The sequence below is a fragment of the Neodiprion virginianus genome, chromosome 1 (genome assembly GCF_021901495.1).
Source record: "Neodiprion virginianus isolate iyNeoVirg1 chromosome 1, iyNeoVirg1.1, whole genome shotgun sequence".
NCBI classification, from domain to species: Eukaryota; Metazoa; Arthropoda; class Insecta; order Hymenoptera; family Diprionidae; genus Neodiprion; species Neodiprion virginianus.
Window position 1 is genome coordinate 3,123,398 of NC_060877.1, and position 17,222 is coordinate 3,140,619.

The 17,222-nt window shown below is 48.2% G+C and overlaps 1 protein-coding gene across 1 annotated transcript in view; it reads left to right on the forward strand.

Annotated features, from left to right (window-relative positions):
• Positions 1 to 1,995: 1,995 nt before the first annotated feature.
• LOC124307766 (homeotic protein antennapedia) overlaps positions 1,996 to 17,222 on the forward strand; it is a 59,918-nt gene continuing 44,691 nt past the window's right edge. Inside the window, exons 1-2 of the mRNA XM_046769865.1 lie at positions 1,996 to 2,481; positions 3,625 to 3,728. The gene's annotated coding sequence lies outside the window, so the exon portion shown is untranslated. The remainder of the gene's footprint in view (positions 2,482 to 3,624; positions 3,729 to 17,222) is intronic.

The window sequence follows — 17,222 nt, forward strand, 5'->3', positions numbered from 1 at the left end:
GCGAAATATTTGCACTAAAATTGCGCAGGAAACCGACAGACTTACGACGGTTCAACGTCCGGATGCTTTGAAATCTGACGAGCGGTCTTCTGTCCTACCCACTTGAGATGCGGGAGGAAAAATCGTGCCGGTATTGGACAACGGTGAACGCGCCATGACGACCAACGTTGACGGATGAACGGGAAACGTTAGAAAGTAATCATTTTGTTTCGGGCCGCGTTCGGCAGGAACGTTCCATGCTCACAAAATACGTACTTAGAGGGAGCTCGAGGCGTGATATAGCTAGGAATTCGGTTGGGGCAGCGCTCGGACCCACTCCGGTTGAAATCCGGACGTCGGGCGTCTCGTTCGTTTGTACCTACTGGACGCGGCGTTGGCATTTGCATTCTGTGAAACGTACCAGAATTTCTCTTCCCTCGTAAATTGACGATTAATAATCTGAGCGTACCTCTGCCCTGCCCTGCCCTGCGCTGCATGGGCTGCGCCACAACTTACATAAACACGTTTAACCCAACGCTCTCACGCACCGATCAAAAGGAATTCCTGAAAGCCACGTGGCCGAAGCCCGGCCGCTTCTGGAATACCTCGACACCTGCACGAGGAGCGTGAACGCAACCTGATTACAGCTCCAGTTTTGGCGTGACTCGGGCCTCGCGATTGGCTGAGAAAAAATTTCAACTCGCGGGACAAAAGCCACGGGAAGGCCGCGGGTGGTCACGGGCCCTTTCATGGGTGGTCGTCTTGTGTGCGGGTGGAAACTCTGGCATGCCCGCGGTGTCCGTGGTTTATGAGCGCGTGCGCCGCGGCCGGATCGGTGTGAGTGACGCTGGGAGTTTAGTCGGTGAACATTCGGGACGACGGTGTGCGTGGAAAACGGTGCGTGAGCGGCCTCGCAACGCGTTAATTACACCTCACTGCGGCAACCGGAGAGTGCCGCCGGGTACGAAAAGAGTCGGGTATAAACACAGCCGTACAAGGAGGGTAGCAGTGTCAGAGAGTCGGCGTTTCGCATGCGGATGAATAAATACATATTATACCGCGATCGAACACGTACCTCTACGTATATGTATAACGTATACGGGTAAGAGAGCCGCGGATAATAAGGCAGATCGTAGAACTCTACGCAAACTGGCTGCGTAATTTTTAATTGATCCTGCGGGGTATGAAAAGTGTCCTCCGCCCCTTCCCCACAGCAGGGATTACGTAAAGTATAATCATGTCCGTTTTTGCGCAACGATTGATAATAAAATTCTGCGTTCAAGCTTAAGCCTATTTCATCACTGATCATCGCTCGGGGAATCGTCTGGTCGTGAAAATTGTTCGTCCCGTTCAAAACGCCAAGCTGCATTGCCGCCGGGTCTGAGAGCTTGAGCTTTTTTCCGATAGACAGTGCTGGCGTCGCCACCGTCGCGACGCCATCTAGGGAACGACGCCGTAACCCCGTCCTGACCACGTGCGTGTCCCTTCCCCTCCCTCCCCCACCCTTTCCCGCCCGACTAAGTTGCGCCGACTAGCGAGCGAGCGAGCTTTTGCCGACCGTCAAAGGGCCGCGAGCACCCGGCGTCGGTGGGGAAGTTACGCCGCTTTTCCGCGATGGTGGGGGGGGGGAGGGGACGCCCGGCGTCGTGGGGCGAGCTTCGCGGCCCGGGAAGAACGGGGAGCGGAGGGCACCCACGCCTGCCACAGCGCAGAATCCCATCGATCATTCCGCCGTTTCCCAGTGTTTCACGCCGTCGTGTTGCGCCGTACATGACCACCCACACACCCTCGATCCTCTAAGTGTGCGCCCGGCACAGGTACCGTACAGCAGAGGCGCAGCGGCGTCGGTGTGCCCCCCTGCCCCACCCCCACCATCCCCCTTCATCGTCCGCCTCCCCCCATCGCTCGCGTCGTGACGGCTCGGCGGGCAATGCCGACCATCACGAGGGGCCTACCTTCCTTCTTGTTATATTTATGCGAGCGCTCGCGACCGAGGAGGTTTATGTTCCCAGTGTGTCCATAGGTACACCTGTTCGCGGTTTTGCCGATCCATATATAACCGACGAACCAACCAACCCTCTTGTTTCTTTGGGGGAACAAATTGATAACGGTGAAACTGAAATGGTCTGACGTCGCGCTCGTCGGACATCGCGCGTTGCGTTTACGTCGCGATCCGGAGACGGAGGAGAGTTTTTTCGCGACTTGGTGCAGGGGGTGAGGGTTGATCCGATCACTTTTTCCGGGGTAGGGGGCACTCGCAACGTGGCTGCCGCGACACCGATGATCGGCTCTCCCTTTACCCGCGTGTGCTTGTGCGGTGCCACGTGCCAAGTGCAGCCAATAAGTGCGCGAGTGTTGGCTTCGAGTTCGGCCAATAGGATTACCGGATGATCTGGACCCGGGTTGGATGCAGGCGGTAATGAAGCGCTCGGAATTTGGAGGAACTCGTGCCAGACCGTGATTTACCTAAGAACCCCGCCGACCGGAACCTCGAACCACTCGGTTAGTTTGCCAGTGTTTTATCTCGCGCAGAATTCACTCTCGCCGGGGAGATTGTTGTTTCTTTTTTATCGCGTAATGGCTCGTTTCGGAATTGAAATGCAGACGGAATACTCAGGCTCGCTAAATCGTCCTGGTCGGTAAAAAAAAAAAAAAAAAAAACCCAAGACAAAAGCTCGCCGCGGTGATACAGTGAAATTTGACAGACCCGACGCCGGGGCGGATTCCAACACGCGAAATAGATCCCGATGGTCGTCTGCAAATCCGCCCATTGTGCGAAACGATTCATATCCATGAATCACGGGTTAATGAACGTTCTTTGCGAAGACGTTTATCCTTACAAGCCTAGTACCGATTCCGTAACGTCGCGGTCTCTTGTCCTGAAAACACGCGTTTAAATAATTGCCAGGCACGTTGTACTCTAAGGTAAAAAGAAAGAACCTCTAGTGAGACGAGACTTTTAGGAGTCGAGACCGTGGGGAAAGTGAGACGTGAAGAGATTCAAATCGGCCTACCTTCTTTAGCAAAATAAAAGTCACAATAATCTTGATAATAATAACAGTGGCATCTTGCCAGTGAATAAATATGAATGAGTACAGGTGGGTTCTCACAGTAGGATTTTATATAATCTTAGAATAAACTGGCCGGGCATATCACGGATGTAAATCTGGTGTGTCGAAACGAGTTCTGTTTCCGCGTTAAAGCGTCGCGAGAGAACGAGCAACTCCTCGCAAACTTGCTGAAAATATGAATGTTGAAATACTTTTCTATTTTCGCCGCAAGATGCACGCGTACATTGTCCGATGTTCCAATACGTGTAGTTTCGAGTTGCCAAAACATCGGTAATTCCATTCGGTGCCTGAATGTATTTTTATCAAATCTTACGTGTCAAACAACGCGTGTACGGACCTTTTTGTTTCACGTCGTGTGCGATGGTGAAAAAACGATGGAATGTAACAAAATTCGGTATTAATAAATAATCGACTAATTATCTAACCGATTTCGCACCTCATCGCGGGGTTCGTTCAAGGCAGCGACCTTGCGCCCTCGCTTACAGAAGGTGTTGATTAATTAGTAGCACATATTCCGACTCTCCGGTACATGTGCGAGTTGTGTTGTATAATAGCGGGTTATTTATTGTTCCAGGTAAGTGACGTTGCGACACTCGAGGGGCGGCTCGGCACCCGGTACTCGCGGATTCCATTTACCATGCCGACATGAGTCGACTCGCCCTGCGGCAGTGCTGTAAGGTAACGAAGTTCCATCATGGATATTCATGCGCTGAGCGAAAATTGTTGAATTCCAAGAAATCGAGAACTCGACTCGTCCACCGCGGCGATGCGTGTTGCATGTGTGAGCCACGACGGACGCAGGGGTGGTCGGTCGGTGGTGCTCAAGCGATTCCCGAAAGTGAAGTTTGGGAACCGGCGGATCGTAAGAGAAAAGGAATTGTAATAAATACATAAATAATTAGATATGACCGCGGGTGTACAGGTGCAAACGAGTTTAAAGAAGCCCGCGGTTATTAGCGGGCCCTGCGGGAGGGACCTGGGCACCTCGCGGGGAACGGTGGAACGGCGGAACGGTGGATCGAGGAACAGCGGGGTGCGACGGGGCCCGGGCCCTGTGAGAAATAAGAATATAATAAGCTGGCCGGCTGTCGGGGCCGGTTCGTACAGGCCGTAGTTTGTGGCTGTGGTGTCTACGGATCGTGCCCCGTTCTTTCCGTTCCCCGCTATCCTCCTCTCCCCGTTTCTTCTGGCCCCTCCTTCGTCAACGGCGAACCCGGCCGGGCCACACACCGTCGGCTTGTAAGACACGCGGTGAGATTAAATGCTTCATTAATGTGATTAAAGTAAAAAGCTGCCTGAGTAATGAGACGCGGTGAATCATTCACAGCCGTTTGCTCTCCAACCACAACTTCGCTGCCGCATGCTCGTATTCTCGTTTTTCTCAAAACTCAAACCCTCCTTCCAGCCTCGCGTATCCGATGCAAAGGTCAGTAAAGACATTGCGCGGCAAGTTGGCGTTGAGAAAAAAGCTCATCCTATTTCTTTGTATATACTCGAAATTTCAGATCATAAAGTAAAAAATCTTTCGAAGAGTTCGAGTCTCGGAGAATTATTGTTGGTTGAAATGTGGATAAATTGCCGTCAGGGAAGGGTTCGGGTACGAAATTCTCTTCTGACAGGAGAGTTCATAAAAATATACAGACTCTTCCGCCACCGCGGTGGTAAGTCTCGGCCCCATGGTCTCGGACGCTTCTTGAGAACGACCGCAAGAGTCCCGGAGGGCCTGGCAGAGTTAAGCTGTACAAATTCCTGGCTACGAATGGCGGGTGGAGGGAGCGAATGGTGGAAAAGGGCAAATGCGCACCGGTCAGGCAAACTTTATGTACGGGCCGCGTACACGCGGAGCGTATTTGAGAAGAGGTAAAAAATGAATGGACGAAATTAAAAAGAAAAAGAAAAAGAAAAAGGTATCGGATGGCGCGGGACATCTGCGTTCGAACGGATATTGAAACCATGGTACCAAACGGTCTCTGGTAGCACGAAGCCGACGATAGAACTGCCAACGACTTGCCATACAAACGTCCCGTCGATTGCGAACAAACCTACGTTCGGGACGTCGCTGCGGAACGTCCTCGTCCTCGGAAGGTCTTAAGGCCCGTCGATTCGACGGCTTAGCAGTTCCGCCACGGGTTCTTTCGCCGAGCGTTTTCCCACGTAGCTGCGGCTCTCCGGGCAGCACTTTTCGACGCTAGCTTCAAACCGAGGTTCGCGATTCCACGCGCGGATATCGAGCAGCCCGCCCAAACACGCCCTGGCGCAATAAATTAACTTTCACCGTGACTAAAAATGCCGCCCGGTTGATCCGATCCCCGTGATTTGCTGATTAGATTTCACACCGTGAAAAAGTAGCGCCGGAAAATGATATAATGATCTTGCAATGTCGATGCCGTCGTTTCGAGGCTCGATACATCGGTAGTCAAGTTTGCTCGGAGAATAAACGGCCGGTCAGAGAACCGGATCTTGCAAGCCTCTTACATACGCAGAGACAAATGGTCTTCAGCGAGACGAAGTCAATTGAATATCAACGAGTATGGATGGTTAGGCTCTTTGAGGGATCGGAATCAATTATCGATCTCCAGCGATTTATGCACGGCAGCCAATGTGCCGTATTATTTTTGTTCGTCAAAATTCGTCGGCTCATTTTGAGACCGAATCTTTTTATCGGTCGGTGAGTAACGAGGATGCTCAGAGAATCTGGCGTGTGGGTATTACCTGGGAGAGAGAGACGCGTACGATAATCCGCCGACTATTACTTAGAGAGGTAGATCTGAAAAGGATTGCCGGAGTAAGGCGAGTGCGGGCAAGGTGCCGGAGTTGACGCAAAGTGCAGGCAGATGCGATCGGCGATTACGCACTTGCGGCGTTAGCCCATATAAACGCGGACACCATGCGTCTTCCAGCGTGACATCACTGGCCGAGCGCTAATCGCGCGACAATCTTTGCCTCCGCAAACTCGGGCCGAGCAAAGCAGAGGCGAAGGAAAGCGAAACAAGGCAAAGCAAACCGAGCCGAGTCAGGCCAAGTCGAGGAAAGAGTCCAACGCCGACTGTCCGGTTCGTCCTGATATCTCAGACTCTCGAACAAACGACAATCGTATAATTAGGTGTCCAGCCGAACACCAAGCCAACATCACGAACAATCCTTACACGCAATATTCCACAGCTGTAACGCGAGGTCCTTGGTTGTGTGCTATTTATCCGCGATACGCATGCTATATTTGCTTCTCTCTACCGGGCGTTCCAGCCGCTGCACCTTGTGTTCCGGATGTCGTGACCGTCACTACGGGGGTGTGTAGTACACACCTTGGACGAGGATATTTCTCAAGGAACGGAATGCTGGAAAGGATTTCTCGCTTCGGCAGGACAGGGCATGATCCAGTTGTTCAAGGCAGGATTCTCTAGGTGTAGCCTCTTGTAGCTGGATGCGATCGGTATAAGAGCCGGTTGCCGTGCTATTAATAAGAGTGATAAATCGTTCATCGAAGTCCCGCGAAGTAGGCATGGTATTATACCACGTTGCCACGTTCATAGGGCGGCTGATGTTCCTTCGTACTCGGTAAAGAACACTCTTCTTCGCATAGTGATCGTGAAAGTTTACCATCAAAATATCGGATCAAGTTTCAGAGAAACGAAACTGTTAGCTTGTGTCAAACTTGTGTCACTTTAGAATATTTCTGCACCAATCTCATTTCAAATCTCGATTGATCGTCGAAGATATTGAGCTCCAAATTTTGACTTTCATCGATATTTCGAACGTAGTTACAAATGAAAGAATCTAAGTTCCGAGTCCACTGACAGGTAATTGATGGAACAGTAAGTCAGCAGCACGAATCCCTTTCTCAATGATTTTAGGGTGTGATGAGACTCATCTACAACGTATCGCGTAAGTCGCACAGCGATAGCAAGTATGAGGCACACGTAGACCAGAGGCAGTAATCGTTGTTTCGAAACGTCAAATTATCTGGTGTGTAACATTTGTTTGCTCAGTGTCGTACGCCGGAGTGTGGATTACACTCCGGGTATAATTCCGTCCGGTGCCCGGCTCCCAACTGCAGAATTCTCCGTTGCATCGTCGTTCTTTGGTCGACGGTACGTGAGCAAGATACCGGGTACACACCGCGTGGTTCTTGGTGGTGTACAAAAGTACGGGAGTGAGGCAGTGTGCGGCACACAGATACCCATCTATCGAACCTATGCCTCTATACGTTGGCCGCACGCAGCAAACCTGTAATTTAACCCCCGAGCGGCCGCCTTCCTGCCTCCCTACCCCAATAACCATTATAATTATTGTCTCCCCCCCTCGAATGGACTCTCGTAATTACCAGGCTCGCGCGTATTTGTCGAGTGTAGCGGTTTTTGTTTTGCGTTTTTTTTTATTTTCTTTTTTTTTTTTTTTGCTGCATTTTTGCCAATTCCTATTTTCTAGTCCCTGGTCTTTTACATTATACACCTTATGATCCATTCATCTCATCGTCTGCTCATTGTTTCTATCAATTTTTCGTTTTTTTTTTTTTTTTAATTCGCGCATAAAGTCGCTAACCTTTCAACTACGTCATGCGTTACGCGATCACGTCAATTCGCGACAAAACATATTCTCGGTTGTAGACATTTTTTTTATAAAAATAAATTTGCTAACTGATTTCCGTGCGGTGATTGCGTCAGGCCCAATATTCGCACGTCGAATAAAACCTCGCGAAATGTATATATTATACAAATCGATGTAATTTATTTTAAAACTCATGCACACTCATCACTCGTGGATACGATTAGTTGCTGTTGTATCGGTAAATTTTCGATTCATCGACAAGAATTTTCGCCTCTAAGACTGGTTTGCCGATTTCTACTGATTTTTTTTTCCGTGCTCTTCGCACATGGATCCGACCGATCTCGTCAGACGCCCGTGCAATGCAAATTCTGTAATTAATTAACCCGATCTGAACGACACGACCTTTCAGATTGAATAATATTACGGTATAACGACAACCTGAGTGCGGGTAAAGTTTCATCCGGACCGCGGTGTACAAAGCGAGGATTTACACGTGGCATACATGTATGCGATGCATGGTTACTTAAGTACATACTGCGAATGCATGCACGGTCACCTACCTGCAGTTGCCAACCTCCGCGACGAGTCGCGTGTGAACTTGCTCGAATTTTAATATACGTATATCCAGCTCATACCGAAACCGGTCGGCTAATGTGGGCTCTGCACGACACCTTCGTCGAGCCAATTCAGCCACGATTTCGGGCCAATTCCACGGCAGGCTTTGTGGGTGACAGCGGTTAGCGGCACGCTACATCATTCTAGGAGTGTCGAAAGCTCATTTGAATAAACAGGAACTCCCGACAGAAGGGCGGACCACCACTGATACCGAGCCGAAGAGCCGCCCTCAAATTTTTCAAAAGCAGACAAATCCTCGTTCCTTTCGGTAAAGAAGTGAAAGAAAATACTCGCTTCTTAACTGCGGGCTTAAAACTAGAAACTGATCGTAAACCTTGTTGAGATTCAGGCCTACCTCGTTACATACTTACCTACTTATATACCGTTGTGAAAATTTAATTAAATCCAAGTTTTATTGACGCGTTGCGCAATACCAGAGATCAAGAGTTGAGTAGGACGTCGTTGAGACGTGGTTATTTTCTCCGCGGGATTCGTTCTTTTTAAGCTTCACTTTATTCTTTTAGCTTATCACTGTTTCATCTCTGAAAACTCGTCGCATGGCGGACACTAAACTCATGCTACGTACCTGCTCAAAAGCATTTTTCTCAGAGGTATAATCTAACTCTGTCTCTTTAACAAGGCCAAAGGTCCGGTTCGTCTAAACCGAATGTCCGACACGTGACCTGACCTGCGAAAGAGACTGTCTTGGGTACCGAGAAATTTTCGACTGTAAAACGCTATATACCCGGCCGTTTGTCCCAAAATTATTGCACCACGGTACCACAAATCATATTTTCCTTTTTTTCCTCCAGCGGAGAAGGTTGTAAATAGTACGTGTGTTGTGAAAAAATGTCAAGGTTCAAAATTTCAGTGCAATTCCTCGGCTCGACCGCGTTACCACGTGCGAAGTATCCGCCGTTTTTTGGTCTTGACTTTTGTTACAACGAAGTCAATTTCTTTGAGCATCGGCGTCTGAAAAAAGTCCGGTTTTAAGACTGCTACGCGTTGTTCGGCCTTGCTAGTCGCTTGGGTTGTATTCTCGTCGCTGGTACCAAAGTGTCGGATACAAGCGAGGGATTTACGAAGCAGAGCGTGCTGTGCAGGCAAATCTGGTCTAGGCAGCCCAGGTTTCCGTTGCACCTTGATACCGCGACAGGCGTACGTAATACGCTGAAATAATATTTTGTTTCCAAAAACAGGGTCGGAGTACACGGTAGCTTCGTGTCGGCCACCTGCAGGTATAACCTGGGAGCGTCACGACGCCGCCGTCGCGAGGAGTTACTGCCACAAATCACGCGATTCGTAATTGCTACAGGTATACGCGATTTCGCGTGGAGCGAAATGCTTGTGTGCGGGAGAAATCCATAAACATTGATTGCCCCGCGTTTACACACTCTCTTATCAAACGTGATGCAAATATAAATAGCACCGATGTGTGAATGGATGGCGGCGGCGTGATGTTCACATTCGGTATCACTGATTACACCCGTGTATTCAAACTTTTATCTTCAGGGGTTCTTCAATTTTTTACGGTTCAGCTTTGATTTCTCGCCTCTTTCGCTCGCTCGCTTTTGAATATAGTTTGCCCGCCCACGGGTGAACGACGTTCCTCGAAAGATCGATGTGTTCATTTTCTGACGTTAACGAACGTTTTTTCGATTCGTGACTAAATAAGCGTTACCATTTTGGCATTGGCATGTATAACGTCATGCATGCACCTCAATTTCCATAAACTATAATATGTTTTCCCTCGACATCTGCATAAATACTACTAGACATTTAAATTTTAAAAACAGGCACATGGAATATCTAATTTTAAGATACGGCAATTAATTTCCTACAAAACAGCTATTATGTCTCGAATACTAAATCACTCTTTTAATTACCCACGTCCTTCCTACGCGTTAAGCTTTTAATTAAGTAACTTCCAATTTGCTAAAAAAATTTCTCTACGCATGAAACGTTTGAAGACGTAAACTACCCGTGACACGTGAGACACCGTTGCACCATCCTCGTCACGTGATGCAAGGGGAACTTCCACGACCAAGGGCTAATCAATGGCGAAACAATAACGCCCAGGCGTCTTCCTACCGTCTGAGGGTTCGCCACCCTCGGTGGGTCTTGGTCGAGGCCAAAGCTTCGCGGTGGTTTGGTGCAAGGGCAGTTTCGGCCCCCTTAAAAGCATTCTCTGTTCTCGGAGTAATTACGGGTACATACATAGCTCGGGAACTGCGTCCACATACAGATATGCGGATACATATACCTGGATCAGAAAACCGAAGAACACTCGGCAAAATGAACGGGAATTGACCAACAAACAATAATAGCCACCGGGGTCGTGTAGTTCCCTCCTCGAGCCCTCAGGGACTGATTCGTGCCTGCGAGTTTGTATTGGACCTACTTATTATTTCTTTTTTTTTCTCGCCCCTTTCTGCCCCGCCGCTCTTTCTCTCCCGATCCTTCTTCCGTCCCTCTCCTCCGCCGCCAAATTCGTTTCTCCTACCTGTTTCGGCGTCTATCGTTTCGACGGTACCGTTACACCTTTGTGCCTCTCGATGGTTCACCGATGAGCGGAGTGGATTAGAAGGGGGATTGCAAGGTCGTTTAATAAATTAGAAAATGTTGAACAGATTTGAAGGACAACTTTTCGCATGGCTTGCGATCTTCTTGCCAGTCCAGAGCTTTGATTCTTTTCGACGTTCCCGTTTCAACGTTAAGACCTTGGTTTGCATTCAACCATTGAATCTGGCAGCGGCTGATGATGCGTTCCAAGCACGAAAGCGTCGTAAATTGATGGAACAAGCCACGTCGTGGTTGTGTGACAGTTGTAGAACTGATCGCGTCATTGAGGAGTAGGTAGGGCAGGTAGGAGGCACAAGTGGTCCTCGAAGCGAGGTAGAAACTCGGCTGAGAACATCTACTGCTGAATTACACCAACGGTAACCTCTCTCTCTTTCTCTCTCTCGTTATGAGTGTGTGTAAGGCGATGCGCAGCACTTGGATTCGTTTTTGCGTTTTATCAAGTTAAACCGAATAAGACAACAACAAGCGGAGGAAGAAGAGCGACTTGTGAGGCAAATTTACATGGCTAAATCGTTAAGGATATATTAATTATGTATACCACGTGATGTCGGCCAGCAGCTCCTTTTCCCAGAGCCCGATGACATGGTTCCACATCCGCTCCACACGCGCTTCGCTCAACGTGCCTTATACCCCATGGAAACTTAGGCCCATATCCCGCATAGCTCTTGTGCTCATTACCGTGTCCCTGCTCCGATGCTTCTCAAGATATTGCTCTAGGTATAAAACACGTAGTCGTGATTGTGGAATATACGGACAATCGCGCTAATTGCTACGCATAATTCTAGAATGACGCGTGCTCAAGTGCACGTCGTTGCAACCAATAGAAGAAACACACGCCGTTTGATTATTATAATTTCTGTATGCAGACGGTTAATATGCCGTATCAACAAGTACGTACCATAAGCCGCGATATTATCGTTTTGAATACCCTAAACGCCCTTTGAATTATTACGCTGAACTTGTAAGGAGAGTATCAGACCTCTCGATCATGGATTCCATAGCCTAAAATATGGAGCTTGTGATTCGTAGTTTCATCTCGTGGGACTCAACAGTCTTTCTTTCAACAATCTGAGCCATAGTGAATTGAGTGAAAGAAGGCCCAATGGCAAATGGTAATAAAATTACACATCGGAAACCCCATACCTAGAAGTTTCAGCAGAATCCGTGATCCGGAGGTCTGACAGTCTCTTTGCTAGATTCTAAACTTAATTACATTGCGTCTAAAACGTCTTGGACAATTGTAGTACTTGTCGTATAGCGAGAGAGAGAGAGAGAAAAATAACTTTTTCAATGAATTTAATAGCAAAAATTGAGGGTGGATCGGATCAGATCCGCGATCCACCCTCGTCGTTTTCCCAGCGTTTCTGGTTGGTTGACTCCCCAGTTACGATTTCTGGCACCTTCCAGGCAGGATTGGTTGGCCGTCTGACAGTTGAGTGATGACGAGGCGGCCTCTCTCTTCACTATGGACGCCCTCGACGCAGGACGAGGATCCTCGTGTCCGATTCTCAGCCTCCATTGTCTTCCTGTGCGAATAAAATATGCGAATATATAATATCTATTTGGTATACGTGGTAATAATTTATAATTTTCAAGTTTAAAAATATGAGACGCTGATTATTCTCTGACAAAGTCGCAGTTTCAGAAGCAAGTTTATCCTTGTTACGAAGTAAAAAAACGAAAGACAGAATAAAGAACGAAAATCTTATGGTAAATTATTCGTGAAGAAAATTGAATTTCAGCTCTCTAAAGTCTGACGAAATAGAAACACAGACAGACACCTTTCAGATGATTTCGGATGCAATTTTTCACATGCTGCACCTCGTTATAATACGTTAAAAATACGGTTAAAAGTACCGTTGTGCTCGCCCACGTGGAAATGAGACGGTGCTGTGTAAAACGAGTTCCTCTCCTATACGCGGTCTGCGCTATGTTGAGAATCCAAAATTAATTAATAGGAAATAATTATTCGTAGATAACCAGCCGGACCGATGAGTTTTGAAAGGTGTAACGCGCTCGGTTCTCACAGCTTGGGGGAAAGGCGTGTTTTACGGTCACTAGTCTGTTGCCCGCGAGTGACGAAACGATGAGAAATGTCATTAGGCGGTTTTATTTATGTAATTTCTCAACCGAGCCCAGGGGGGAACAGGTGGAATCGAACCAACTCGTCGGTCCCGAGATTACGATCTTTGCCCAAGTTCGGCCCGGCAGAACCGGCCGAACTTCCAGGCCTCGAAAGTCCGCTCCACACGCGTGCAATACGCGCTCATACTAACCGCGTAGTAATGCGTATGTGGCTAATTGCTTCCCTCGATATCTTCGCGAATCGGCGGGTTGATTCGGTTCCTTCCATTTTTTGTCAATTTTTTTCCTCCCTGCGCTCAGCTGCGGCCTCTGCATTTTTTTTCCCCCCCTCTCGTTCGCTTCTCCGTGCATTCTGATTCCTTTGGTCCTCTTCTTTCTTTTCTTTTTTATTCGGTCCTCGTCTTCCTTCCCTCGCGTATCCCCTACACTATGTGCAGCGGGCTAGCCGCGCGGCGCACCGCCGGATGAGTTACAGCCTCTGCAAGCTGTATTACTACCTGTCCAGTGATGCTGTGTGATGCCCCTTCGCTCGCTATCATTCATCTTTCCGTTTTAAGGTGCTCGCCTCGGGTTTAACCTTCTTTCCCAAAGGTGAACCGGCGGTTGAAGCGTCGCTCTTGCACGCCGCGTCCGCGATTTCTCGAAAAACATGGAAATACGATCGGGCCTCGTTCTGAAAAGATACAAAAAATTTTTGAGTCAAAAATAAACGGTATATTCCTTGTAAAATCTATAATGCACGCCGTTTGATTTCAATCTGTAGCTCGTTAGTTTGCGCGATCGTTTGCACGATATTGGACAAACGGTTATTTGAACTCTACTCTGAACGTGTCTATATATCGATTGTGAATCTTCGTTCCACGTTTCAAAATTCAAATGCTTCGCATCGACGTAACGGTAAATTCGGGTATACCCGTTTTTAAATCTTATTTTTATAATTATCCCAATAATCTTTGCAGTAAACGATGTAAATCGTCGGAAGATACGAAGGAAAAAAATTAACGCATCAAAAAGTTCTGCGCATTAAATTGGCAGACAACACGCTGCATACAACTAATAATTACTTCTCAGTATCGTGTAGGTATTATTTGTACGGCCTGCGTAATTACTCAGTATTTTATACAGCGCCGCGACGAGAGGCGGAGTATAGAAAACAACACAATGATGAGGATAAGATTGTCGGAAGAGTAAGAAGAAATAAAACCGTCTGCACGTTCCCTCGCATAATTTTCATTCTCTTCAGCCTGGGGATATTGACTTGTATTCATCCACCTCCTACAATTTGTAGCTATACGCACACACATAGAGCGCCACGCGTTACGCCTTGCGTTTGACTCGCGATTCGCGTCCGATGTTAATTATTTTTCGTACGACTGTGCATACCAACGCCGATTATTCGATATCGTAACTCACGTATCCGCCGAGTTGGATATTGATGAAAACCTATTAAAGATATCCTCGCGCAATTGATCGTGACGTGCGCCAAGCTTGTTATACACAAGTATATAAGAAATCAAGAGTTGCCGAACGTGATACCGGGTCAACCGACACGAGTGTTTTCAGGTAATAGGTACTTGGGGGTTTGTAGGTGTCGGTATTTGTCAAGGGATCACGGGACATCGAGAGGGGGTGACGCTAAGAGTCTCTAATCGATATTCCATCGAGGTGTGCAATTTTACGCGTACACCAGTGGCACACAAATCGGTGCGTGATCGTCAGGGGAACGAGGAGGAGGGAAGAGAGAGAGACGGTTCCGCGGGAGCTGGAGAACCCTGACGATTGCGGAGACGTGCTCAGCGTGCTCTGGTCCCGGTTAATAATAGACCACGACACCTGATCGCTGTACCATCGGAGACGAGAGGACCACCCACGGCACCGATTGTCGGCCGCGGAACGGCCGCAGTAGGTCGATCCGTTCCGTAACCCTGATTGATAAGCAGAGTCACGCGCAGAGACGCGAACTACCTGCAACCACCGCCGCGTCGCTGACGAATAAGGTGACACGACCGCACGCGGTGTCGGACACGCGGAACCGGACCATTTATGCACGTATGGGTGGACCGCGGTCGCGACTCGCATAATATCGCCACCTCGCGTCTCATCGTATTTCGAATGCATATTTCTCTCTATTTATGTATTTAAGCATTTCGGACACGTAGGTGACTCCGATGCTCCCAACCTTCTTTAGATATACGTATTCAAGGCTGATAGTAGACTTCGTAGTAACACATCGATCCGTTCCGTGAAGGAAAAGAGTCTTCAAAATCCCCGAACGAAAACACGAGCTTTCAATTAACCGAATTCGTAACACGCTTCCTTTTGATCAACCCTGAAACAATGGCTCAGAAATCACTTGAAATAATTCATGAACAAGGTTTGAACTCGTATCACGAACAGAGATTCTCAAAAAGCTTCCGATCTCAAATCGCCAATTTTCGAGGGTTGAAAGCATCGATGTGAAACGGAATTCAATTGTTCTGAAATTGACTGAAGCTTGCACCCCCGGCGGTAGAAAATCTAGCAGTCAAACTCAAGTTCGAACCATATTGAATAATTCCATCGTAGGAATAAATTGACCAAGTTCGAGTAGCAAAGCTCGAGCGGAGCGCGTGCTTCACGGGCGGCGGGATTTCATCCCTTGAAAATGCTCGCGGGTTAAATCGACGGTTGAGAGAGTGACGCAGGCGCGTTTCAGGCCGGGTGGAAGGCCCTCTGTCTGAGAGGAGCTGAACCGGGACACGGAGGTTCGGTTTGCAGGAACGACGCCAGATGGCAGTCGACGTGTTTTCGTGCTGCCACCTTTTGGCGCGTCGTCGCGGAGCCCAAGCGGCACTGACCTACCCCTCAGGTTCACCACGGCGAGCCGTCACAACGTTACCATCGACGCCGAACGGCGTCGCGGCGCGTACCGCGGGGCCTCTGGACGATTTATCGCCCCGGTATCTCGCCGCGGCATCTAAACGATTACTTGCCGTTAACGTAAACGGCTTATAAAAACGGCCCTGCATAATAGAGTAAATACAGGTTCGGAGAGTTACCCTACGGGCAAATTTATCGCCCGGCGTACACTCAATAAGCGTACGTACGTAAACCGGTCAGAAATGACTTACACTTATTGGTAAATAATCAGCCAACTTTTACTGCATTCGGATCGGAGCTCGCCGCGAGCTTTTACCATCCGTGTAAAGATTTAGCCACGATTTCAATAACCGTTCAGCCTTTAATTGCGGAGTGAATAATTACTCCCGCCTACTTTACGCGCTGGCCGAAACCAGCAAATTTTCGATTTCCAGGTACACGTATCCACCGGTTTTTCAAACCTGTTGATATCGGTCTGAAGTTCAAGCTATACGTAGGCGATAATGACTCGCGTTATTAACCTCGTTGCCGCCGTGTTTTCGGCCCCGCATTTAGGTGCTAATTCCACCGTTTATCGCCCACCTCGCCTGGGCACGCATTCAATAGTCCGTCTACGTTCAGGTATAATTTAAACCCCGCCTATGCGTAGAAGGAGACGACGCGGCTTGTTCTCCGTTTGTTATATCCGGCAGGGATGCTCACTCGAGATAAGTCGCGGTGAGCAGGTAATTTCCTTCATTGAGAATCACGAGAGAGTGAAACGGCATTTGAATAACAAGCGGGTATGCAAATTCATTTACCCCGTTTACATACGTATATCTGTGTATATTCCCCTCGTCCTCGAGCATCGCCCAGCCGGCAACCCGAGTGCAACTCGCTCCTCCAGCCGACGGGATGGAACTCCGCACCCTCCGCGCTTTTATTTTAGTACTCGCGAACGATAAATTCTATCAAATCCCGAACAGATTGTTACCGGAAGTATTTCGAACGCTCTCGTTTTGCCGTTACGTATGTCCGCAAATTTCTTCGCAATATACCCGCAGTTGTTGTCTCATCGACGTTCAACTAACGTGAATTTTCAAAATAGTGTCAAAAGAAGCATGCTAATCGCGAATTTCTTGGAGAATCAAACTGCGATAAAGGAGAAACGCTGCAGCTGCGCTACTTCCCGAATTTCGAAAATTCGCACTCGCGTGACTTTACGTTCGTGTTTAATTAACTGGTTTTCTGCCAGACCGGAGCGAGTGTATAGCGAATTTCAAAGTTACAATAATCGACGCGATCTTTTTCTTAAATACCGTTTTTAGTCTCTTCCTTTTTTTCTACCCTGTGATTTATGGGTATTGATTATCTTATAATTATACGTATTACTCCTATCCCTCGTGATTATAGAAAGTTACGATCAGACGGGCCGAAACATATTTCCATAATTCGTGTGAGGCGTCAGCTGCGCGGTGCAAATATCGCAAGTTTAAAAAAGAAAAG